The sequence below is a fragment of the Triticum dicoccoides genome, chromosome 2B (assembly GCF_002162155.2).
Source record: "Triticum dicoccoides isolate Atlit2015 ecotype Zavitan chromosome 2B, WEW_v2.0, whole genome shotgun sequence".
In the NCBI taxonomy this organism is placed as follows: domain Eukaryota; kingdom Viridiplantae; phylum Streptophyta; class Magnoliopsida; order Poales; family Poaceae; genus Triticum; species Triticum dicoccoides.
The window spans coordinates 253,989,193-254,014,002 of record NC_041383.1 but is presented as its reverse complement, the minus strand read 5'-3'; the positions used below and the strand labels follow the sequence as shown (position 1 = coordinate 254,014,002).

The window sequence follows — 24,810 nt, the reverse complement described above, 5'->3', positions numbered from 1 at the left end:
AAATGTTTGACCATCATCATGGTACCTAGGCCTTGCCCTTTCCGGTCCATCTGTAGAGTATAGTAAGCATGAATACAACTTCAATATTTGTCTGGTATGCACGCAATCAATCATGTACCTGTCTCCATCGTGTAAAAAGGATCAACATCTGCAGCTATGGATATGATGTTTGGATTACCATCTTTCATTTTTGTTTCGCTCGTAGGTGCTGCAAGACATTAAGCATGGTACAAGTCATTGTTAGACTTGCATGTCAGGCATCACATCACAGTATTTTCACACTTTATATACCGGGTTCAATTGCGCGAATATCATCTACTTGTTCATCAATGGGTATCAAGTTTGCGTTGTATTCTTCAGCATGTTTTACGCTCGTCTGATCTGCAATACATTATGCAAGAAGCGCAATATTAGCAGAAAAGCAAGTATTCATAGTACAGTGAACACTACCTGTAGCTATGGCGTCTTCTTGTTCATGTTCACCGGCTTTGCTTCTTGCATTACCCATTCGCAAATGAAATGACCGCTAGCTCTGGTGTTTTTGAGGCCTGGGAGATGATCAGATGGATATAATAGATGCAACATGAACGCAAGAGAGATGGCGAACTTGAAGGCATGAATAAGAAGGTACTTTAATTCAAAGCATCAATAGTCAATCATTGAGTTCCTCGACTTTATTCTATCTTGAACTTTAAGAAAATTTTGAGTGCAACAGTTCGTAGATTCACTCATGCTTGTGCCTCCTGCCCGACTTGTTCTACTTACCGGACTTCTTCAGGTTAGTTAGATTGCTAATAAATTGAGTAAGTCTGTCTGCATTTTTATTTGGTCAGCTTCTGATAAGCAGCAGCTTTATTTGATAGTAACAGTTCACTTAATACTAGAAGGTTACTCACTAAGTATGCTCTAAGAAATATTTGTTCAGCTAATAAATATATGGCTCGGTAAGTATGCTCTAAGAAAATCAGGTAGGAAAAATACTTGAAATAACTGAACTTGTTGCTTATATTTCATATGGCTCCAAGTCCAACATATGGTTGATAGGCAAGCATTCCTATCTAACATTCAGTTGCATGTCTTGCTTGCTTGTTCTCTTGGCTAATATCTGCGATTTTTAGGCTACTTCATCTATGAGATGACTTCGCTGAAGCATGCATTCAAAGCATTTGTAAGTAGCTATGTTGACATGCTCTTTAAGTTATAGCTCCTTCTTTCCTTCATCTATGAGATGACTTCGCTGAAGCATGCATTCAAAGCATTTGTAAGTTGCTATGTTGACATGATCTTTAAGTTATAGCTCCTACTTTCCCGCAAAAAATATAAAAGAAAAAATACATCTCCTTCTTTTTTTCATCAAAAGTTGCATCTTAGATGATGTTTTTTTCCGGCCGCTACACTCCCGCAGGCTGAGCCCTTTACATACTCCCCGCAACAATGTGATCTTGCACATTCTCATTCATGCCTTAACAGCAAATCAAGTATGGTAATCTAAACATAGAACACATTCAGCAAAAGGCACAAGTACATCTTTGAGAGCTTCATCTTTGAAATATTATTAGGGACATTGGTTCCATCATAATATGCAATTCAAAATAACAGCTACAATTCAAAATTATTAGGGACATTGGTTCCATCTTTTCATTCCTTGCAATGCCGTTTGGTGATGGTATTCTTACTTATGGGTCCTTTATTAGTCAGGCCAGCCCTCCACCTTTCTTCTAAGGATCATGGTGCTCCAACTGGACCCAGGCTACGACAAAGTATCCAAAGTGTGTATGCGATGGCTGTGTGTATGTGCTGGCAGTGTGTATGCGATGGCAGGCTACGACAAAGTATTTAATGTGTGTATGCGATGGCTGTGTGTATGTGCTGGCAGTGTGTATGCGATGGCAGGCTACGACAAAGTATCCAATGTGTGTATGCGATGGCAGTGTGTATGTGCTGGCAGTGTGTATGTGATGGCTGTGTATATGAAATCATGTAAATTTCAGATCTGTTATGTAGGTCCATACCATTGTATTTGTGTATGGATGTAAATTCCAGATATGTGATACCTGGAGGGCGAATCTTGTACGCCGTCGGCGCTGGCGCCACGTCCTGGACCTGTTTGTTATGTAGGTTGTAGGTTCATACCATTGTATATGTGTATGGATGTAAATTTCAGATATGTGATACCTGGAGGGCGGATCTTGTACGCCGTTGGCGTTGGCGCCACGTCCTGGACCTGTCCAGCTTCAGGTCCAGAAGGGGATCCGCGCTGGCGCGATGGATACCGGCGGTTTTGATCCGCGCCGGATCCTCGAAGCGCTCAGCGGGGAGTTGTAAACAGGACCAGCGCCGGAGCAATGGAGTCAGGCGGTGGGATGGCGGGGAAGGACCGATGGGCGGCAGCGGGCGAAGGAGGGTGATGTCTGCGTTTGGTACTCGCAAGAACCACGCGAGACCTCGCTCGAGGGCACGAGTACTCGTTCGAGACCAATCCCGTTTTTTGGCTGGTTAATCTTCGCCGGTCCGTGGCCGGTGGTTTTTCTATTTTTTTCGTTCATCTCAGATGATAATAACGGGAGGTTGTGCGGGTGCGGGACTCCATCTCGGGTTTTTTTTGGTTTTCCGCGGTTGGGAGGGAGGTGGGAAGTAGTACCAAAGAAGTACCAAAATAGGCCGGGTTAGGTGGGACGAAAATAAAACCCGGAACGCGACCTACCAACTGCTCCATTAGGAGTAGAGATTGGTGTTAAACCTACTGTATTCCAACTTCTCTATGGTTTATAAACTAATTTACTAGCCATAGATTCATCAAAATAAGCAAACAACACACGAAAAACAGAATTTGTCAAAAACAAAACAGTCTGTAGCAATCTGTAACTAACGCAAACTTATGGAACTCTAAAAATTCTCCAAAATAGAAGTCCTGGACAATTTGTTTATTGATCATCATCAAAAAGAATCAACGCAAAAGTACGTTCCTGTGATTTATCATAACTAAATTCGTGCGTGCAAAGTTTCTGTTTTTCAGCAGAATCAAGTCAACTATCATCGTAGGTCATCCTATAGGTTCTACTTGGCACAAAAACTAATTAAAACATAAAACCACATCCAAACAGAAGGTACATGGATTATTTATTCCTAAACAGAAGCAAAAACAAAAAACACAAAATAAAATTGGGTTGCCTCCCAACAAGTGCTATCGTTTAACGTCCCTAGCTAGACATAAAAACAAGGATAGATCTAGGTATTGCCATCTTTGGTAGGCAATCCATAAGTGGATCTCATGATAGATTCATATGGTAATTTTATTTTCTTTCTAGGGAAGTATTCCATACCCTTCTTTAAGGGAAATTGGAATCTATTATTCCCTTCCTTCATATCAATAATTGCACCAATCGTTCTAAGAAAAGGTCTACCAAGAATAATAGGACATGAAGGATTGCAATCTATATCAAGAACGATAAAATCTACGGGCACATAATTCCTATTTGCAACAATAAGAACATCATTAATTCTTCCCATAGATTTTTTAATAGTGGAATCCGCAAGATGCAAGTTTAGAGAGCAATCATCAAAATCACGGAAATCTAGCAAATCACATAAAGTTTTGGGAATAGTAGAGACACTAGCACCTAAATCACACAAAGCATGAAACACAAAATCTTTAATTTTAATTTTAATAGTAGGTTCCCACTCATCATAGAGTTTTCTAGGGATAGAAATTTTCAACTCAAGTTTTTCTTCATAAGATTGCATCAAAGCATCAAAAATATGTTCGGTAAAGGCCTTATTATGACTATAAGCATGAGGAGAATCTAGCACGAATTGCAACAAGGAAATACAACCAATCAAAGAGCAATTCTCATAATTAAATTCCTTGAGATCCAAAATAGTTGGTTTAGCAACATCACGATTTTTATTTATTTCAATCCCACTTTCATCAATTTCATCATCAAGATCTAGAAACTCCGAATTCTTAGAACGCCTTCTAGGTAAAGGAAGATCATATTCAGATTCATCAAGATTCATATTGCAAAACAAAGATTTAATGGGGGACACATCAATAACTTTTAGATCTTCATCTTGATTTTCATAGGAATTTGGTTTAGCGGCCATCTTATTGACTAAGGTAGCTTGCATATCCGAAATTTCAGCGGTCATCTTTTCAAGACGAGCAATTTAGGCCCTTATACCATCAAATTCTTTAGACATATCATCGAGTTCTTTATTCATAAAGCTCATAAAACTTTTTTGTTCCTTAAGTTCGTTTCTAAAGAAATTATTGTGCTCAAATTGCAAAACCATAAACTTCCTAACATTGCTTTCGATCTCCTCTAGCCTTTTTAAGGTGAAGGTCACCAAATCTAGGTAGAGCCATCGCAACAAATAGGCAAAGTAACACACGAGCAAGCAGAAAGGCAACGATAAAAGGCAAACGGGAAAGAGAGGAGGAGATTGGGAAAGAGAGGGCAAATAAAACGGCAAAGGTGAAGTGGGGGAGAGGAAAATGAGAGGCAAATGGCAAAAAATGTAATGCGAGATATAGGGATTGCGATGGGTACTTGGTATGGTTGACTTGCTTTCGTGAGCCTCCCCGGCAACGGCGCCAGAAATTCTTCTTGCTACCTCTTGAGCACTGCGTTGGATTTCCCCGAAGAGGAGAGGATGATGCAGCAAAGTAGCGTAAGTATTTCCCTCAGTTTTTGAGAACCAAGGTATCAATCCAGTAGGAGACCACGCACAAGTCCCTCGTACCTACACAAAACGATAGCAACTCGCAACCAACGCTTAGGGGTTGTCAATCCCTTCACGGTCACTTACGAGAGTGAGATCTGATAGAGATAATATTTTTGGTATTTTTGATAGATAGATGCAAAGTAAAAAGTAAAAGGCAAAGTAAAAACAAAGCAAGTAAATAAAGTGATAGGGATTGATATGATGAGAATAGACCCGGGGGCCATAGGTTTCACTAGTGGCTTCTCTCAAGAGCATAAGTATTCTACGGTGGGTGAACAAATTACTGTTGAGCAATTGACAGAATTGAGCATAGTTATGAGTATATCTAGGCAATGATCATGTATATAGGCATCACGTCCAAAACAAGTAGATCGAAACGATTCTGCATCTACTACTATTACTCCACTCATCGACCGCTATCCAGCATGCATCTAGAGTATTAAGTTAAAAACAGAGTAACGCCGTAAGAAAGATGACATGATGTAGAGGGATAAATTCATGCAATATGATAAAAACCCCATCTTGTTATCCTCGATGGCAACAATACAATACGTGCCTTGCTGCCCCTTCTGTCACTGGGTAAGGACACCGCAAGATTGAACCCAAAGCTAAGCACTTCTCCCATTGCAAGAACTACCAATCTAGTTGGCCAAACCAAAAAAGATAATTCGAAGAGACTTGCAAAGATAACTCAATCATACATAAAAGAATTCAGAGAAGAATCAAATATTTTCCATAGATAATACTGGATCATAAACCCACAATTCACCGGTCTCAACAAACACACCGCAAAAAGAAGATTACATCGAATAGATCTCCACGAGAGAGGGGGAGAACATTGTATTGAGATCCAAAAAAAGAGAACAAGCAATCTAGCTACTAGCTATGGACCCGAAGGTCTGAAGTAAACTACTCACACTTCATCAGAGGGGCTATGGTGATGATGTAGAAGCCCTCCATGGTGGATGCCCCCTCCGGCGAAGCTCCGGAATAGGCCCCAAGATGGGATCTCGTGGATACAGAAGGTTGCGGTGGTGGAATTAGGTTTTTGGCTCCTGTTCTGATCGTTCAAGGATACGTAGGTATATATAGGAGGAAGGAGTATGTCGGTGGAGCTTCGAGGGGCCCACGAGGTAGGGGGCGCGTCCAGGGGGGCGCGCCCTCCACCCTCGTGACCTCCTCGGACAGTGCTTGGAGTAGGGTCCAAGTCTCCTGGATCATGTTCGGTTGGAAAATCATGATCCCGAAGGTTTCATTCCGTTTGGACTCCGTTTGATATTCTGTTTCTTCGAAACACTGAAATAGGCAAAAACAACAATTTTGGGTTGGGCCTCCGGTTAATAGGTTAGTCCCAAAAGTAATATAAAAGTGGAAAATAAAGCCCAATATAGTCCAAAATAGTAGATAAAGTAGCATGGAGCAATCAAAAATTATAGATACGTTGGAGACGTATCAGACGGCCACCGGGATGTTCTCTTGGTGTCTTCTGCCACTCGTAGCTCGCCTAGGCGCCCCTTTTGCCCCTCTGCTTTCTTGTTCCATTTCCTGAGGAGAGGGACAAGAAAGGGATTACGGGCACCTTATCTCTTTTTAGTCTTGTAAGGCTTCGGGCTTCTGTTAACTTTATAACTTGTAATCCCCTTGCTCATGTTTTTCATTTCGTATTAACTGTACCTGTACGGGATGTTTTTTACTGAAAAAGGGATGTTTGCCGGGGTTTTCGTTTGCAGGTGCAACCCACAACAAGGAGTGAATCCTCGTTACCTTTAAGATAAACGTTTTTTTGCCCGGCAACAGGCCTTGCCGTCCCCCCACTTCGCTCGACCTTTCTCACGCCCTTGGCAGAGGCAGGAATGAGGTGGGCTTAGGATCCTCATTTCATTTCCTTGCTGCCTCAACTACGACCAAACTCGGCCCCAGGAGATGAGTCCTAGGGTCCGGAATGAGGGGAGCACGGTAGCCTAAGGATAAAATGAGGTTTCACATACCTCAGTCCATAACGAAATGCATGATAGAGGATAGAAGACTTATCTGGATCTGCAGCCCCCGGCAACCTTGGCTTGCCGCGGATGGATCCTTGCTCTTGTAGCACCTGGCAACTTTGGCTTGTCGGGGCCCGGACGTCGGTCCGTCCCCTTTCTTCCAAAGCAGTTCGACAAGAATACTCATGTCTCCTGCGAACCAAAGAAGACACAGAAGAACAGAGAGACGCGCACTCGGCCTCTAAGCTATGGGTTAGCCGCCACTAAGCACTATCAACCCTAACCAAGGAAGAGACTCAACCTAGCATGCATGCTATAACTTAGGGCGCCAGCGCTTTGTTTATTTATGCTCAGGGTCTGCGCCTGGCTTTGTACAAAGGGTTACATGATTTGCCGACAAGGCTTGTACAAAAGGGTGGCTTGCCGGGAGGCCCGACAGCCGCGCCTTATGGGTAAAACTTGCAGAGATGCTCGATGTTCCAGGAGTTGCTCATGCTCACTGGAACGACATCTTTGGTCTCCAGCCGGACTGCGCCGGGCCTGGTGACTCGTGTTACCCGATAAGGGCCTTCCCACTTTGGTGTCAACTTGTTGGAATTCTTGGCCGACTGAACGTGCCGAAGAACAAGGTCGCCTTCCTCAAAGCTCCGGGCACGAATCTTGCAGCTATGGTAGTGGCGCAAGGCTTGCTGGTAGCGTGCTGCTCTCACAGCCGCCCGGAGACGATCTTCCTCAAGGAGCATCGCGTCATCTTGCCGCAATCGCTCTTGCTCAAGCTCATCATAAGCGAGCACTCAAGGTGACCCGTATATGAGTTCTGTGGGGAGAACTGCTTCTGCCCCGTAAACCGGGGCAAAGGGTGTCTGGCCGGTGGCTCGACTTGGCGTCGTTCTGATCGACCAAAGAACTGCCGACAACTCATCAATCCAGCGCCTTCCACTCTTGCGCAGCCTGGCAGAAGTCTTCGTTCTTAAGCCTCGCGGGACTTCAACATTTGCTCTCTCCGCTTGGCCGTTGCTCTGTGGATGTGCCACGGAAGCAAAACAAACCCTGCTGTCGAGATCCTCAATGTATTGCATGAAGGCATGGCTTGTGAACTGTGTGCCGTTGTCGGTGATGATCCTGTTGGGAACCCCAAAACGGCACACTAGTCCCTTGAAGAACTTGATGGCTGACTGCGCTGTCACCTTCTTCACTGCTTCCACTTCTGGCCACTTTGTGAACTTGTCGATTGCGACATACAAGTACTCAAAGCCCCCGACAGCACGGGGGAAAGGGCCCAATATGTTGAGCCCCCAGACCAAGAAGGGCCAGGAGAGAGGGATAGTTTGAAGGGCTTGAGCTGGTTGATGGAGCTTCTTCGAATGGAACTGGCACGCTTCACACTTGGTTACTAGTGCCGTCGCATCCTGGAGGGCGGTGGGCCAGAAGAAACCTTGCCGGAAAGCCTTGCCGGCAAGGGCCCTCGACCCTATGTGGGAGCCACATATGCCTCCATGTATCTCTACCAACAGCTTTAGTCCTTCCTCCCAGGAGATGCACTTCAATTTCACCCCATTCGGTCTTTTTCTGTACAATACGTTATCAACGAATTGGTACAGAGCAGGCCGGCGGGCTACTCTTTCTGCCTCTCCCTGCTCCTCAGGAAGCTCTCCTTTTTGAAGGAATCGGACGGTGTGATGCGCCCATGCCGGAGCCTGTGGCTCGACGACAAGGACCAAAGGCATCTCTTCTGCCACGGGAGCGGTCGTCTCCACGGCCATGACCTGAGGTCCTGCCGGAGTTGGCTATCCTGCGGTAGGATCGGCATCCACGGCAACATCTTCGCCGATGGCTCCGAGGAGCTTGGTGGGGAAGTACTTGCCGGGGCCTAGCTTCCTCCGCTTGTTCTGCCCGGTCAATGGCTCAACGCATGGTTGAGTTAACTGAAGCACAAAAGTACCTAGTTCCATAGGTAGCTTGAGGGCAGTGCGCTTTGACAGGTAGTCGACGATGTCGTTCTCCGCCTGAGGGACATGCTCCACTTGTATACCGTGAAAGCGCTCCTCCAATTTCGTCACCTCATCTACGTAAGCTTCCATCAACGGGCTTTGATAATCTTTGTTGATTTGCCTGACGACGAGCTGTCAGTCGCCCCTGACGATGAGCTTTTTAACTCCAAGGTCTGTCGCGATCCTGTGACCAGCAAGCAAACCCTCATACTCGGCGGTGTTGTTGGTTGACATCTCCCGGGGGAAGTGCATCTGGATGGCATACTTGAGGTGCTCTCCAGTGGGTGTGACAAGCAGCACACCAACACCGGCGCCTTGCAGCGAGAAGGCACCATCAAAGTACATGATCTAGTTACGGCTCGTTTCCTTGCTGGGGAGAGTGGTCTCATGCACCTCTTCGTCGGGCGTCGAGGTCCATTCCGCAACAAACTTCACCAAGACTCTGCTCTGAATCGTCGAGGTACTTTTGAACTTCAAACCAAAACTTGATAGCTCCAGGGCCCATTCCACGATCCTCCCCGTTGCATCTAGGTTATGCAGTATCCGTTGCAATGGGAGGCGGGTGACCACTGTGGTCTCGTGCGCTTGGAAGTAATGGCGCAGCTTCCTCGAAGCTATAAGGAGGCTGAAGAGCAGCTTTTGCACACCTGAGTACCTCGACCTATCCCTTGCAAGATGGAGCTGATGAAGTAAACTGGGTGCTGTACCATTTTCTTCTTATGCGCCTCTTCACCCGGTCGCGTGGGTCCTGTCACGCTGGCGTCAGCCTCTGCCGGGGACTCAGTCGTGCCGGGATCGAGCCCTGCCGGAGAGGGTTCCGGCTTGCCATCTATTGACTCTGCCGCTGCCGCTGCCTTCTCGTCGACCTCTCTCTGCGCCACCAGTGTGGCGCTAACCACCTGATTTGTTGCCTCTAAATAAAGCAGCAACGGTTCTTGTGGTTTGGGCACAACCGGCACTGGGGTAGAGGAGAGGTATTTCTTCAAATCATGCAGCGCTACCTCGGCCTGTGGGGTCCACTCCACTGGCCCTGCCTTCTTCAAGATCTTGAAAAAATGAAGGGCATGCTCCACGGACTTGGAGATGAACCGGCTCATGGCAGCAACGCAGCCAGTGAGCCGGCGCACGTCCTTGATCCGTTTGGGTGCCTCAATCTGCTCGATGGCCTTGATCTTATCTGGGTTTGCTTCAATCCCGCGCTGGGACACAAAGAACCCGAGAAGCTTGCCAAACAGGACGCCGAAGACACACTTCTCAGGGTTCAATTTGAGGTTGATCTTGCGCAGGTTTGCAAATGTTTCCTCCAGATCTTGCACAAGGGTTGCTTTGTCCTTGGTTTTGACTACTATGTCATCCATATAAGCTTCCATATTTCTATGTAGCTGGGGCTCAAAACCAATTTGGACTGCCCTTGCAAAGGTTGAGCCAGCACTCTTTAACCCGAAAGGCATCCGTAAAAAGCAATACGTACCACATGGGGTGATGAATGTTGTCTTTTCCTCGTGTCCTTTTGTCATGAAGATCTGGTGGTATCCTAAGTAGGCGTCAAGGAATGATAATAGGTCACATCCAGCCGTGGAGTCAATAATCTATCGATGTGCAGTAGCGGGAAGGGATCCTTTGGACAGGCCTTATTGATGTCTGTGTAATCAATACACAATCTCCACTTCCAATTTGCCTTGTGCACTACTACCGGATTGGCCAACCACGTCGGATGGAGTACCCCTCTCACCAAGCCTGCCACCTCTAGCTTTATCATTTCCTCCGTGATGAACTCCTGCCTCTCCAGAGCTTGCTTCCTGACCTTCTGCTTGACGGGCCGCGCATGAGGACAGACAGCAAGGTGGTGCTCAATCACCTCCCTGGGAAGGCCGGGCATGTCGGAGGCTTACCATGCAAACACATCGACATTCGCTCGCAGGAAGGTGACGAGCTCGCTTTCCTATTTGCCGTCGAGGGTGGAGCTTATGGTAAAAGCTCCCCCCGTGTCGTCCTCCTTGATGGGCACCTTCTTGGTCTCTGGTGGTGTGGCTCTGGACTTATTGCTCTTGCCGGCGGAGCTCTCTGGCACGTTCTCAATGGGAGCGCAACACCCCAAAGAGGTGCGCTTGCCGGAGTGGGTGCAAGAGGTCTCGCCGGTCTTCTCCCCCCTCGGGGCTCCATCGGCAGGAGCAGGTGCCTTAGCGGCAGCTGCTGCAACTGCCTCCCGATAGAGTTGGCCAGCGCAGATCAACGCATCTTTCTTGTCGGAGGGGACGATGATGATGTTCATCGGCCCGGGAATCTTCAGCATGTTGTAGGCATAGTGTGAAGCCGCCATGAACTTGGCTAGTGCCGGGCGGCCGAGGATCCCGTTGTAAGGCAAGGGGATCTCGGCTACATACATCAAAAACAATCCTTTTTGTCCTGTGGTTCAGCTCGCCTCCGAATGTCACGGGCAGCGTGACCTTTCCCTTTGGTTGGCTCCTCCCTGGGTTAACCCCTTGGAACATGCCCGTCTCCTCGAGGTCTCCATCGGGGATCTGCAGCCTTTTGACCACAACAGGTGAGATCAAGTTCAGGCTGGCCCTACTGTCAACCAACATCTTTGTCACCTTGAGGTTGCGGATTGTTGGTGAAACCAACAATGGCAAGCACCTGACCGCAGTAGTGCGGTCAGGGTTGTCCTCGGTGTCGAAGATGATGGGCGTGCTGGACCATTTCAGGGGCTTCCGTGCATCGAACGATGGCTCCACCGCTGTGATCGCACGCGCCCACTACTTGAGTTGGCGGTGGGACGTATGCAGCGAGGCGCCACCATCGACGCACATGGCCTCTATGGCTTTCTGAATCTCGTGGTCGCCGGACTCGTCATCCTCGTCATGATCATTGTCTTCCTGCTTCTTGTCGCGGCCTCGGGCGGGCCTCTCCTGCTGATTGTCCTTGCCGCGGTGCCCCCCTTGGCCGCCACGCTTCGTGCCGGGTCCCTCAGCACCATCTGGGCCTTTCTCTTTGTCCCGCCGCTCATACTCGGCTTTCTGCTTCTCGGCGAGCAGCTCTACCTGCCGGCAGTTTTGGAGGTCATGGCCCTTGGTGCGGTGGATCTTGCAGTACTGCTTATCGGAGCCTCCTGGCTTGTCGGCAGCCGCCAAGGCCCGGCAAGCGACACACCCGGCAACCTCCTTGCCGGGGTCGCTCGCCTTGGTCTTCTTGGTGGCTCCGGTGTCGTCGAATCCCTCGACGGCAAGCACGGCTTTGCTCTTGCGCTTCCTGTTACGGCGTCGGCCTTTCTTCGCTGGGGTGGCGGTGTCGCCAGTGGAGTCGGTTTCCGAACCGGCATCTTCGCCAGGGTACTTCCTTCCCTCTTCAGCGCGAGCGCATCGATCGGCCAAGACATAAAGCTCGGCCACATCCTTGACCTTGTTCATCGCCAGCTCTTCGCGCATCTTGCGGTTGCGCACATTCTGGTGGAACACACTGATCACAACGGCGGGATGAACATCGGGGATGTTGTACTGCACCCGGCTGAACCTTTGGATGTACTTACGCAAGTTTTCTCCTTCCTTGTGGGGGATGATGTGTAAATCACTCGCCTGGCCATTAGCTTGGTGACCTCTGGTAAAGGCGCCAACAAACTCATGGCACGGGTCCGCCCAAGAAGAGATGGAATCCACCGGCAAGTGCATCAACCATGACATAACATTAGGATTGAGTGCCAACGGGAAGTAGTTGGCAAGCACCTTATCATCGCGGGCCCCAGCAGCTTGCATCGCGATGGTATAGATGCTGAGGAACTCTGACGGGTGAGTCTTGCCATTGTACTTCTTGCCAACATCGGGCTTGAACGTACGATGGGAGGGCCACTGGAACTGCCGCAGCTCACGGGTGAAAGCCGGACAACCCACCTCGTAGGGTAGGCCACCGTAGCTTCTCGGCGCTGGGTGGTCCGTAGTGGGCCCTGCCCGCCTGTCCGACTGGTGGCACGCGTCACATCGGCGCTCGATGGTAGTTCAAGCGTCCTCATGAACCCGCTCCCGAAGGACTTGACGCTGATCGCGGTTGGTTCACAGGTCGGACGACGCGATGGAGATACCATCACGAGCGTCGTCGTGACGAACCAATGCCCGGGGTGGCCGGGATGGAGGTGGGGAGTACACCGTAGCCGCATCGCCTCCGGCACGGCCTTCGCTGGCATGCGGTGGCCCGGCGGAGCGACGGCCTATGGGTCCTGCCGGCCGCAACTCATCATTGTTGGCGATGCCGACGAGGCTCCGGACGGTGGCCCTCCATTCGTCGAGCTTCTCCGCGGCGGGAGGAAAATCGAGGAGCAGCTGTGCGTGCTAGAGCCTCTGCTGGAATGGGTGGCGGCGAGAGCTGGGTGGACCGCGATGCGCCTCGACTTCTAACCACGTTAGAAGGAGCTGCGTCATGGCCCCGCAGCCGTTCGCCACCTCCGACAGCACCTCGGCGCGCATGCTGGCCCTCCTCATCATGTGATGGGCGCACAGGACCCTTCCCAGGGCGGCGCGCAGGGTCACCGGCAGGGTGATGCTGCTCATCACGCACAACCTGGGAAGAGCGCACCGTGGGCGCCGGTGTTGGCTTCTTGGAGGCCGCTGCGCCGCCGTCTGGCGGGATGGCGGCGCCCCTGGAGGGCCCCGCGCCGCCTGCGGGGGGCCTGACTCCATCTCTAGAGCCCGCAACTGGTGGCTCGTCGCCTGGCGCGCGAACGATGCCACTCGCCGGGCCTGGACCGCCAGGGTGATGTGGATGTTCGCGGGCTGTGCCACGGGTTCTCTCCACGACTGGCCCGCTACTGGTCCGCACTAGTACTGGCAACCCGGTCCCGGACAAACCGATCGCCGTGGTTGTCTTCTTCTTAGGGCCATGGCGATGAAGAACAACTAGGTCAACTGCTAGACCAGATTCTCACAATTGTGCACCCCTACCTGGCGCGCCAAAGATGCCGGTGGGAAACAACACCTATGGGATCACTGGAATCCCTACTACGGTTGCGGGGCGCGGGGGTCGTCGGAAGAGCGGGACTAGTAGACAACACAAAGGGGATTTACCCAGGTTCGGGCCACAAAGATGCGTAAAACCCTACGATCCTGCTTTGGTGGATGCATTTAGTGTTCTTGAGCTCTTGAACTAGCTCTGGGTGCTGCTAGGTTCGAAAGAGCCGAATCCTTCTCCAGTGTGCCATGGGCCTCCTTTTATAGGTGAAAGGGGCTGCCACAGTGGCACACAGGAGGTGGAAAGTGCTACACTGCTGTGAGCTTATCGCTGGTATTATAGGACAAGGTGCATTTAATGCGAGGCTTAGGTCTCCCTCACTTTATCGGGGACGGGAGCGAGGCCTGTCCCGTCCATCACCGCTCCTCCTTGCTTTGACACGCACCCTGGCCAGCGATGCATGCGGTGCCATGTAGGCAGGCAGGCAGCTGAGGTGGCACGATGGTGGAGCCTCCATGAAGGGCCTGCATGTTGCCACGCAGGTGCCTGCCCAGCTGGTTGGGTCGGCAACTGCATGCGAACGGCGGCGGAGACTTGGCTGGCGTGGGCCTGGCAGTGGCCCTGCTGGCGCGCTTGGCGAGGGTCTTGTCGGGTGGCCCAGCAAGGGTCTTGTCGTGGCACGCTAGCGTCCTCGGCAAGGATCTTGCCAGGGGTCTTGTGGGTTTCTTCGGTGAGGATCTTGGTGAGGATTGTTGCATTCCTATCCTCATTTGATCTTGACTATTCTTTGTCTTCACAAAGATCTGCATGCCACCACGGAGGTGCCTCCCGAGCCCTGTCCCAATGCGTTTGTCTAGCGTTGGTGGGCTCAAAGGTGGCTCGCTCGGCTGGTGGGGGCGAGCTCCCCCGGCAAGGGTCTTCCCAGGGCCGCTGAGGCTGCCCCGGCAAGGGTCCTTGCCACGGAAACCTGCTTCGTCCATCCGATCTTTGTGGCCTTGGTCCTTGCCATTGCTTTGTTTGTCTTGTGCCTTCGGCTTCTCTCCGGCTTCCCTTTCCTGCCCTGTTATGTGTGGCCGTGGCGGGTGGCTCTGACTGCCCGTGCACAAGTAAAGGGGTCAAAAGGAGAGCCCCTACTTTTGTACACCGACAACCTCAATAAGGCTTGCCCCAAGGATCCCTTCCCTCTCCCCCGCATCGATCAAATCATCAATGCTACCGCAGGACACGACTCATTTTGCTTCCTCGATGCATACTCCGGATACCATCAAATCAAGATGGCGGAGTCCGATCAAGCCGCAACAGCATTCATCACTACGTACGACCCCTTCTATTTTAACACCATGCCTTTCAGGCTAAAAAATGGCGGTGCAACCTACCAACGCATGATTTAGACATGCCTGGACAAACAAATCGGTAAAACAGTTGAGGCATACGTAGACGACGTGGTCATCAAAACCAGACACGTTGAATCTTTAATAGACGACCTGAGGCTTACGTTCGACAATTTCTGAACATATGACATCAAGCTCAATCCGGAAAAATGCGTATTCGGCGTTCCTGCCGGAAAGCTCCTAGGTTTCATCGTCTCCAATAGAGGAATTGAAGCAAATCCGGCTAAAATCCGAGCTTTGTCACAGTTGGATACCCCAATAGACCTCAAGCAAATCCAGAAATTAACTGGATGCATGGCTGCATTAAGCCGCTTAATACCCCAATTGGGAGAAAAGGCAATACCTCTCTATCGCCTTCTTCGACGCACCGAACACTTCAAATCGACGGATGCGGCTATGGCCGGACTGGAAGAAATAAAGGCCCTCTTGGCCAGCAACCTAATCCTGGCCGCACCAAACATCGGCGAACCCATGCTGTTATATATAGCTGCAACGCACCAAGTTGTAAGCATAGTGCTCGTCATCGAACGAGAGGAGGACAGACATAAGTTCCCGCTTCAAAAGCCGGTATACTACGTATCCACTGTCCTCAAACCATGCAAATCACGGTACCCACATTATCGAAAAATAGCATACGCGGTCTTCATGGCATCCTGGAAACTACGACACTACTTTCAAGAGTGTTCAATCACGGTGGCCTCTGAAGTACCACTCAACGATATAATAAATAACCGCGATGCCACGGGCCGGATTGCTAAGTGGGCCATCGAGCTCCTCCCGTTCGACATCACATACAAACCACGGCGAGCCATTAAGTCACAAGTACTGGTTGACTTCGTCGCCGAATGGACAGAAGCCGAACTCCCGAAAGAGTACGGCGCATACTCCAATTGGATCATGCACTTTGACGGCTCTAAGATGCTGGCAGGTCTGGGAGCGGGCGTTGTCCTGACATCCCCCACCGGAGATATAGTCCAATACGTACTCCCAATACTATACACAGACTCCAACAATGCAGCCGAATACGAGGCTCTGTTGCATGGTCTTCGGATGGCTGTCTCCATGGGCATTCAACACCTAGAGGTGCGTGGGCATTCGAACCTTGCAATATCTCAAATAAATGGAGACTTTGACGCCAAGGACTCGAAAATGGCGGCTTACCGCAATGCCGTCCTCAAGATGTCAGCTCGGTTCGAGGGGCTCGAATTCCATCATGTGGTCCGAGAAAACAATCAAGCGGCGGATATCCTCGCCCGCATCAGCGCTAAGCGCGACCCCGTCCCACCTAATATCTTCTTGGAAAGGCTGTTCAAGCCATCCGTGGTGTGGCAAGGGGAGACCGACAATACTAGTCCGGATCCGACCACAACCCCAGATCCCGAACACACTGACATAATCGGAGGCTCCGCCACCGAAATAACACCTTTGGCCCACGTGATCATGGCTGTCATCGCCCCATGGACAGAACCCTTCTTAGCCTACCTAAATAGGCAAGAACTCCCCGAGGACCAAAATGAGGCACGCTGCATCCTGCGGCGCTCTAAAGCCTACAAGGTCCACGAGGGAGAGCTTTATAAGAAAAGCGCTACCGGAGTACTCCAAAGATGCATCTCCGAAGAGGAAGGGCGGCAGCTCTTGGCCGAAATCCACGCTGGACTCGGCGGCCACCATGCCGCAGATCGGGCCCTTATAAGCAAGGGCTTCCGTACAGGTTTCTATTGGCCGATAGCCCGAGTAGATGCACAGGACCTCGTCCAACATTGCGTCGTTGCCAGCTTTTCGCAAACCAAAGCCATATGCCACCTACCGCTCTCCAAACAATCCCCATAACTTGGCCCTTTGCGGTCTGGGGGCTCGATATGGTCGGACCCGTTAAAGGAGGAAGCCATAAGAAAAAAATACCTATTGTTCATGGTAGATAAATTCACCAAATGGATAGAAGCCAAACCAGTTAAAACAGCCGAATCCAGACCAGTGATAGACTTCATATCAGGAGTTGTACACCGTTACAGTGTCCCCCACAGCATCATCACCGATAATGGCTCCAACTTCATAGCCGACGAGTTGAGAACTTGGTGCAGCAACATGGGCATTAAGCTCGATTACGCCTCCATCTATCACCCCCAAACAAACGGTCAAGTCGAACGAGCAAATGGTCTTATTATGAGCGGCATCAAACCCAGACTAGTGTGATCCTTGAAGGAATCAGATACGCACTGGGTCGAGGAGCTCGACTCTGTACTATGGGGACTGCAGACCACGCCGAATCGCACTACCGGATACACACCATTCTTCATGGTGTACGGCGCAGAGGCGGTATTGCCTTGCGATATCATTCATGACTCACCACGAGTGCGATGTATGAAGAGAGAGCAGCCGAGCTTGATCTGCAGGACAGTCTAGATGCCTTGGAGGAGGAGCACGACATCGCAAAAGCCCGTTCCGCATTCTATCAGCAACAGGCTCGAAGGTATCAAAGCAGAGAAGTACGGGCCAAAACTTATAACATTGGCGAACTCGTTCTACGCCTACCGGAGAAGAAAAAGGACAAGCTCAAGCCCAAGTGGGAGGGTCCCTTCATCATTGATAAAGTTCTCACCGGAGGAGCGTACCGCATGCGTGATGCATCAGATAATCGACTTAAGCCAAACCCATGGAACGCGGCCAGACTCCAAAGATTCTACGCCTAGCGCCGAACTCTGTGTTCGTCTCCTTACCTCCGCCTTTTTTAAATTATATCCTCTTTCTTTCTTTCTTTCTTTCTTTCTTTCTTTCTTTCTTTCTTTTTTTATGACCCTAAAAAGCTTCAAGTGTGACTCGACTACACAATCTTGACGCGCTATGTGCACTCACTATACCTAGGGGCTTCTTATACAGAAGATTAATATAATTATCTCTCGGGCTTCATGCCCACTACATATGTGTCACTTTTCCATATGTACCTTTTCTTCGCCATTATATGCATCGATATGACTTAAGTTTTGGCCAAGCTGGGTTGCCTGGCTCCTGTGTTTATGCCCTATGCTCCCGTTAGTTCGGCTAGGGCATAAGGGGAGCACCTCTGCGATTGTTACTGCCGGGTCTGCCGGACGTGTACCTTAGACTGGGTGAAGCCGAAAGCTAGCATTCTTAAGGGAATATTCGGTCGGTGAACAAAAGATGTTTCTTACCTATTACAATACAAACCCCCAGATGTTTCATATCCTACATCTCTGTTCACAGTTCGGACATGAACATTAATGCATGCGTACCCAGGGAAAGGAACCCTTAATGGAACTATTCTCCCTGGAAGTTGTTTCTTTCTATCCATGTAATATAACATAGCTAGTTGGGTACTTGTCTGTTCAGGCACTTATGACCCCTACGCCTGGTTTCCACTCGTACCCCGGTTTACATAACTGAGCGGGTATTCGGATACACTCCGGACTATCGGGTCCGGAGGTTGAAGCGAAAAGGTCCGCCATGACAAATGATTTACAATCCGGCTAGGGACAAAATATGTCAATTGAAGTACACAGTCACTTAGACTGGCTAAATTCTTCTTCTATACCATCCAACAGGCTGTCTAGCCTACAATCCTGTTGGGAATACTTTGCGGCTAATCCTACCTGGTCATATGCCAGACTAACGGGAATCTCTTTCCCATCTGACCCTATAGGTCCGACCAGGGCCATGTGATTCAGATCAACCTTGGTGTACCGCGTTTTTACCATGGCCCAGGCTTCCCTCGCACCTTGTCGGCAGGCCGATATCTTCCATAATCGAAAGCGCCGCCGCGCTCCCTTGAGCAGCTCTACAAGCTCCCCCATGCTTCCTGGCAGGGAGGCAGACGGCCACAAGGCCTGGGCAATACCCTGCATCACCTGCCGAACTTGTTCGTTCAGTTGTGAAAGCTCTTGCAGAAGATCGCCTGCGGATTCGGGCATCTCCTCTTCGGGACGACCCGTCAGCATACCTACAAACATAACTCTGTTAGCCCGTTTCTTCGCTGAACTGTATAAAGGTTCATTTGAGCACATACTAAAAATGCCGCGGCGAAGCCTCTTATTCTCCTTCACGGAGTCAGCAAGCTGGGCCTGAACATCTTCTAATTCAACGCCCAGCCAGGTATTGGCATCCTGGAGATCGTTTTCTCTCGCCTAACCCGTGTAAGCACACGCTCGCCAGCCTCTAGTTGTCGTTGAGCTCGTTGCTCATCCTCTTGTATGATCTCCGGATCCACTCTGGGATTGTCTGCAGAATCTATTGTTAGATTTGCAAGCATGCCGAATACTAACTGGTACACGTAATTACATTCTTTTTGATCGAGACAAGTATTACCTGATGAGGCCTTCTTAGATTCCTCCATTTCGGCAATTGCGGCCCTTAGCTGGGCTTTGCACTCCTCCAGCTCTTGAGACAAATGGGTATTCTTCTCTGTAAGAACCTATGCATACAATGATCCTTAAATCAGTTGTGCCAACAGTTTCAAGTCTCAGGGGCTACTGATATACATAATTATCAGACTTTTCTTACCCATATATCCTTTAAATACTGGTTGTGGCTCTAGCAAGCCCATCTTGAGCAGCTCGGATGTACGCGTCTCCCGAGTTGAAGGCATTGAATGCCTCTTCGGGGAAATTAGGGTCGCGGAGTATGGCCCGTCGACGCCTGTGATTCATAGAGCTCTCCACTTTGGAATTCGTAGCGGATATTCTATCTGCATCCTCTGTAGGAGGACCGTCCGACGTTGTCCCCATGTTAGCCTCCGCCCTTGAGTCCGGTTCTGGAGTTCGGCTGGTGGAGGCATGGCTGGCAGGATCTTCAGACACAGTCCGGCGAGCACCTTTTCTGCCAGGGGACAATGTACATTGTTATATTTTAAAGATGATAATCACGGAGCAGGTTTTAAATCATACCTCTGCGGCGGCATCTCGGTCCTGACCGCCTTCCTTTTAAGCCTACCCGGCTTGGGTGCCCCATGTTGGTGAGTCGTCGCGGGTTCGGCACGGCGCCCCGATGGCCTTCCCTATAAAGTGCAATACGTGTGCGGTGGGTAAGGCGTAAAGAAGGGATCCTTCTCGAAAGTTAGGACTCCGGTTTTACTTACATATGATGCAGGGAGTAGGCCAGGATAGTCGGCTATGATGGCCACCAGGGCACCGTCACAGCTTGCCTGGTAAAACATCAAGTCGACGAGCTCCACAAATATGTCCGGATCTTCTTCAAGTCCGGGGTCGAGGGCCTGATTGTGGTCCTCTGGCTGTGGAGGCGGGCTGTGGACCTCCCTCACTGCTTTACGCAGTTCCTGCTATGAATTAGCAAGGTAAATATTTGTGCTGAAAGAGTGCGGGAATGAATAGAGTTGAGTAATATATAGCAGCTCACCCAGCTAGGGGGGTTGTACATAGAAAATCCATCCCGTGGCTTAATGCAAGTCTGGGTACCCCCGTTCCCAGAATGCCGACAGTAGCCCCCGGGCCCAAGGCGCGCTTGGACTTGGCTTAGCAGAGAAGCGAAGAGGCAAGTGCGAAGCGCCGCGGGCCCCAATAGCCTGCGGCCATGGGCGCCGCGTGGCGGTTGATTGGACGTGGGCGTCCCTGTTCCCCCACGCCTCCTTATTTTGCACTCGGCTAGTCGGACCCGTTGTTGCACACAGTCTCCCCTCTTCTCGCCGCTCGCATGCCTCCTGCTCTTCCTTCTCTCGAGCTCCAGCCTCCGCTTCCAATCCAATCTCGCATCCTCTCCCTTCCTGTCGTCATGGCTCCGATGAAGAAGGGGAAAGGGCCAAAGCCTGTGCCCTTGCCCCGCCCGTCGCCGTCGGTGGCTCCTGCTGTCGACCGGTCGATCATACTCAACCAGGAAGGCTCAGACAAGGTCAGCTCTGCCATCGCCACCATCTTCAACGAGTGCGGGAGGACCATGGTTTGGCCCGCGTCTCACTTCTCCATTGACAGAACAGTCACCGAGGTCCGGTACTTCGCCGACGCTCTGTGGGCGGGACTGGTTCCCCCCTTTTCTGATTTCTTCAGCGCTGTGCTTTCTCATTACCAGATCCACATGATGCATTTGGGTCCCGAATCCATTACTCTTCTTGCCATTTTCGCTTTTGTCTGCGAGGCGATGATGGGCATTCGTCCTTCAGTTGCCTTGATGCGCCACTTCTTCTCTCTGCGTCTCAGCAATCCCACCCAATGCTTGGGGTGCGTGAGCTTCCTTGCCGTACCAGAAACAGCGGCTTCGGGAATCGACTTCAGCCGTCCTCCGCCCACGACCGGGTTCCGTGAGCAGTGGCTATATGTGGATGCCGGGGTGACCAGCCCCCTGCTTTCGGAGCCAACCGTGCCCGCTATCCCCAATTCAAGCTGGGGCCAGGAGACGCTCACGAGCCCCCGGCTCGTCTTCGTTTGGCATCGCTTCGCGTACTTGAAAGCGCTTGGTGTGACGGCACCCAAGGTGGTGAAGGAGTTCCTCCTGTGCCGCATTGCCCCTCTACAGCGTCATTCCTGCCGGATGTGGGCCTTCGGGGGGCGCGAAGACCACATGAGGCTCCAAGAGGAAGATCTGACGCCTGAAGTGCTGAGGAAGGTTCTCATGATCCTGACTGGGGACCCTTCCCCTGGCAGCATCCGGCATGGGGGCGCCCTGCTATACCTTTGCTCAAACAGGGGTGATCTTGTGAAGCAGATGCCCAGCTTCGACGAATGGGGGCTGCACCCTGCAGGCCTCAGGGGACCTCGCGAGAACCCAGTTGTGGTGGTTGCCCTTCCGGTTGCCCACGACAGTCCTTCCTCGAGTGGTGGAGCTGGGAGGCAAAGGGCGTCGGGGCTGAGGGGGCAACCGTCGGGACGATGACGTCACGCGGTACTCCTGAGGCGGCAGCTCCTGAGACCCGCCCAATGGCGGCTGAAGGTACCGAGCCGCAGCCTGCGGCTCCCGTGGCAGAGGCCCCCGAGGCCCCGGCCACCCTTCTTGGCGCGGCGTCCGGCGGCGTATCCCTGGGCGATGCCCCCGATGCCGGTCATATTGGCGCTTCTTCCTCGTCGCGGGCTGACCCTTGCGCCGAGCTCCTGGGTCACTTCCGCATGGACTTCGAGGCTCTCCGAAAGAGAAGGGAGGCCTTGGGTGATGATTACCCTTGCCGCCTATTGAAGCGCAGGAAGTACTTCGCCACTGATGAGTAAGCCTTTCCCTTTCTCTGTTCCTTACTTTCCTGCTGCTTTAGCTGATCATTACCCTGCAGGGCCCTTCCTGCCAAGTTCACGGAGATGGCTAAGAAGCCATCCCTCCAGGCCTCGCCCTCTCCACCTTCCCCAAGCGTCCCGAGCTCCAGCACTGCCCTAAACTCTCTTGGGAGGGCTGATCTGGAGTCTGTTCGGGGCTCCAAATAGGGGATCCGTCACCGTCGTCATCATCAACCATCCCCCATCACCAATTTCATGATGCTCACCACCGTGCGTGAGTAATTCCATCATAGGATTGCTGGACGGTGATGGGTTGGATGAGATTTACCATGTAATCGAGTTAGTTTTATTAGGGTTTGATCCCTATCCACTATGTTCTGAGATTGATGTTGCTATGACTTTGCTATGCTTAATGCTTGTCACTAGGGCCCGAGTGCCATGATTTCAGATCTGAACCTATTATGTTTTCGTGAATATATGTGAGTTCTTGATCCTATCTTGCAAGTCTATAGTCACCTATTATGTGTTATGATCCTTAACCCCGAAGTGACAATAATCGGGATACTTACCGGTGATGACCGTAGTTTGAGGAGTTCATGTATTCACTATGTGTTAATGCTTTGATCCGGTACTCTATTAAAAGGAGGCCTTAATATCCCTTAGTTTCCAATAGGACCCCGCTGCCACGGGAGGGTACGACAAAAGATGTCATGCAAGTTCTTTTCCATAAGCACGTATGACTATATTCGGAATACATGCCTACATTACATTGATGAACTGGAGCTAGTTCTGTGTCACCCTATGTCATAACTATTACATGAGGAATCGCATCCGACATAATTATCCATCACTGATCCAATGCCTACAAGCTTTTCACATATTGCTCTTTGCTTAGTTACTTTACCGTTGCCACTGTCACAATTACTACAAAACTGCTACTGTTACTTTTGCTACCGTTACCGTTACTTCCATACTACTTTGCTACTAAATACTTTGCTGTAGATTTTAAGTTATCCAGGTGTGGTTGAATTGACAACTCAACTGCTAATACTTGAGAATATTATTTGGCTCCCCTTGTGTCAAATCAATAAATTTGGGTTGAATACTCTACCCTCGAAAATTGTTGCGATCCCCTATACTTGTGGGTTATCAAGACTATTTTCTGGCGCCGTTGCCGGGGAGCATAGCTCTATTCTTTGAGTCACTTGGGATTTATATTTGTTGATCACTATGAGGAACTTGAAAGACGAAAGAACTAAGATTTTTCCCTCAACTACGAGGGGAGGTAAGGAACTGCCAGCTAGCTCTGCACTTGATTCACCATCTGTTTTGAGTAAGCTTGCGACACCTGAACCTGCTTCTGCTATTAATTCTGATATGTCGCATGTTATTGATGATGCCACTTCTGCTATGCAAGATACTTATGATGAAACTACTTCTATGCTTGATACTACTGTGCCATTAGGTGAATTTCTTGATGAACAACTTGCTAGGGCTAGAGAGAATGAAATTATTGAAACTGATAATATTGATGAAAGTGATGATGAAGATTCTCCCCCTAGATATGAATTTCCTATTGTGCCTGAGGGTTATGTTATGGATGAAGAAACTGCTAGAGATTTTCTTGCTTGCAATGATAGATTCGATCTTAAGAAATTATTAGCTAAGCTAAAAGAAAAGTCTCTGAATGCTAGAATGAAATATGACCCTGCTTTTGCTACTTCACCTATCTATGTTACCGATAAGGATTACGATTTCTCTGTCGATCCTGAGATAATTACTTTGGTCGAATCTGATCCTTTTTATGGCTATGAATCTGAAACTGTTGTGGCACATCTTACTAAATTGAATGATATAGCCACCCTGTTCACTAATGATGAGAAAACTCGTTACTACTATATCCTTAAATTATTTCTGTTCTCACTAAAGGGTGATGCTAAAACATGGTTTAATTCTCTTGATCCTAGTTGTGTGCGTAGTCCCCAGGATATGACTTATAACTTCTCTGCTAAATATTTCCCCGCTCATAAGAAACAAGTTGCTTTAAGGGAAATATATAATTTTGTGCAAATTGAAGAAGTGAGTCTCCCACAAGCTTGGGGGAGGCTTCTCCAATTACTCAATGCTTTGCCTGATCATCCTCTCAAGAAAAATGAAATACTTGATATATTTTATAATGGACTAATCGATGCTTCCAGAGACCACCTGGATAGTTGTGCTGGTTGTGTTTTCAGGGAAAGAACTGTTGATCAAGCTGAATTGTTATTGAATAATATGTTGACTAACAAAAATAATTGGACACTTCCTGAACCAACTCCTAAGCCAACTCCGAAGAAAAGAGCTGTTCTATTTCTCAGTCCAGAAGATATGCAGAGGCAAATTAATCTATGAAAGAGAAAGGTATTAAAGCTGAAGATGTTAAGAATTTACCTCCTATTGAAGAAATACATGGCCTTAATATACCACCTGTTGAAGAAATGCATGGTCTTGATAACCCGACACAGGTAATAAAGGTAAATTCTCTCCATAGATATGATAAAGTTGAAATCCCGTCTACTAAGTTTGCTAGCCAATGTTTGGATGAATTTGACTTTATGGCTAGACAAGAAAACTTCAATGCTTC

At 49.7% G+C, this 24,810-nt stretch overlaps 1 long non-coding RNA gene across 1 annotated transcript; it reads left to right on the top strand.

Annotated features, from left to right (window-relative positions):
- The first annotated feature begins 202 nt into the window (after positions 1–202).
- LOC119363382 lies at positions 203–1,939 on the top strand. The gene is made up of 4 exons (XR_005173934.1): positions 203–627; positions 716–778; positions 1,119–1,168; positions 1,695–1,939. It is a non-coding gene; the product is annotated as an uncharacterized LOC119363382 (long non-coding RNA).
- The last annotated feature ends 22,871 nt before the right edge of the window (positions 1,940–24,810 follow it).